Here is a 2,561-nt window from a genome sequence, read left to right as displayed (position 1 = left end):
CCTGCCTGCTCTGTCATTCTCCTCCAGCCTACCTAGCCTAGCCTAACTAGGTTAGCTAAAATACACGGTCACAGTATTTCCAGGGTTTACTTTTCAGCTCCATACATTCAAAGAACATGCTGTCTTCCAGGCACAGGGCTACTCACTACTTTCTGGCATGTCTAGTTCAGCAGTGTTGGTCTTTATGCTTTAAAAGACATGGTTTCAAAGATTTAGCGGGGGTAGCGGGTGGAAGGAATTTAAAAAAAAAATCTTTCTTTTCCTTAGTTGCTGTTTATTGCAACTATGGAGTTTTGCTTCTCCCTACAAGCGCGGCAGGTGGTGCTCTTGATCCTTCCAAACAGAAATTGTACTTACTAAGCTCCAGTAAGGTCAGAATTATGCCATCCAGCACCACCTTGCTGGTTTTAGCCCTGTCAGGTTAGTCCAAGGACCTTTCAGCTTTGAGTGAAGCATTTTCTGTCAGTGAAAGGGAAAGGGGGGAAGAAAAGGTATTTTAAGTGGGGACTGGGTTTTGGCAGTAAATGAAGAAAAGATCAGTACAAACAAAAGTAGCTAGTTGGCAAGTACATACTTAACCACGCTACAGCCCAATCCAGCCTTAAGTCCCAAGTTTAGATGACAAAGATGCTAGCTGTGTAACCCATAAGTAAAACATTGTACTATCAAATTGTATGGTTCTGTTGAAGTAATTTTGGTTGTGCTATGTACTTTAAGTAGGATCATACTTTCACCTACACATTGTAATTTCCTACCGCAAGCACCCCAAAACTTATAAGCAGCAACTATTCTCATTTCAAGATCTTTCATGATTTGAGAATAGCCACTTGCTTGTTTCTCAGCTGGCAGCTATAATCTGCGCTGAAGATGATGCATTTGCTGTCACCCCTTACATCTTACAAAATCTGTATCAGAAAGGCCAACAGCAGTGGAGAGAGAAATTCTCTTCCAGCTGTTAACAAACAGATGGTAATTAAAACTGGCAAGTGTCAATATACATGCATTTTTTTGAAAAAGAACATTTCAAGTGGAAAACCCACCTCTCAAGATTCCAAAATTCTTAGTTGAAAATGTTTAGGAAAGTAACTAAAAATAGGCAATTCTGAGCAAAACTTCAAAACTTTGGGGAGAAAAATCATTATGAATATATGCCAGGTATCTAGTCAACTGGATTCCTACCCAAGCTTTTTTGCAGCAGTATTCCTGGAGAGGCGTCATTGCCAGTTCTTTTGAATTTTTCTTGTAAATATATGTTCCTTAGGCATTTAGTATTAGGTAAAAAAATATGCCCACTTCATTTATTCTAGCAGCATTTAGTGCTGCTGTTCCCCAGTCCTCTCCTGTATATGTTAACTGCGTTCAGAGAGACTAAAATAGGGGAAATTGTATGTTTTACCCAAGATGTTATTCAAATACACTTGTTTAGTTTTTAGGTTTGTTTTCTTGGTGTGCAAAGGGGAGACACCAATAGATGGTGCTGGTGGTGCATTAATAAGGTTTGGCTTCACATTTGTTTTCTGGTCTGTGGTTGGAATTTGTTTAAAAAAAAAAAAAAGAGAACAAAAAAAAAAAGAACAAAACAACAAAATCCCTAATGCTAAGCTTTTATCCAAGATGTTCTGCCCGCTCTGAACCGGTCATCATTTAACTTTAACCTGAACTGTGGCCCAGGAAATCCTTCAACATAAATAACCTTGGAAGCTGCCATGACCATTTTTGGAACATACTCCCTCAATAAATCTGTTACTTTGTTGTGCAATGTTGAAGTGTGCGGTTGTTTCTCTGATTAATTAGGGCAAAAAATAAACTCGCACGATCAATCCAAGCTGTGACACGTTTCAGCCCTGGCTGGAACATGTGGGTAGAAAAGGCCTTAGAGCCTTCTCAACAGATCTGCCCTGGGATTTTGAGATGCATGCTCGCTTTTGAGTTTACTTGATTTGACTAGATAGGTAGCTGCTAACAAAGTCTGTAAAGTCTGTCACAGAACTGCCATGCTAGGTTAGTAAGGGTAGGACTGAACACAGTAAGAAATCATTCATCTTGACCACCTGCCCCCACTAAAGACAACATAACAGAACTGTTTTATGGAATAGTGTTTATTTTATTTCACATATTACCCATGGAGAACAGCTGATACATTCTCTACATCTTTCACCAGTCTGGAATGCAAGATTAAAAAAGGTATGGAAAGAGTTTAACGTTTGACATTCACGATATGAAAAATAGAGGGGATACAATGTTTTAGAATGCCCTTATGCAATATATATATATATAAAACGTATAAAAAAATAAAATATATTTTCCAAAAAAAAAAAGATACAAACAGGACATGACACAGGACAATCTTAAATATCGATACGTATCTCATGATCCACACACACCGCACTTATAATTAACAAAAACCACGTACAATTGCACTTTTCCTCTCTGTGACGTTCAAGTATATCGCAGTCCCCGCAGGGACTAGTGAGTGTCCGATTCCCTGCCGGGTGCAGATAACGCAGAGGGTAGAGCAGATGTGGGCGACCTGTCTTTGCCGAGGGCTGAACGCGCACCCT

Source organism: Pygoscelis adeliae, unplaced genomic scaffold, assembly GCF_000699105.1.
Source record: "Pygoscelis adeliae isolate BGI_AS28 unplaced genomic scaffold, ASM69910v1 Scaffold166, whole genome shotgun sequence".
NCBI lineage: Eukaryota > Metazoa > Chordata > Aves > Sphenisciformes > Spheniscidae > Pygoscelis > Pygoscelis adeliae.
Note: the sequence above shows the minus strand (reverse complement) of the source record.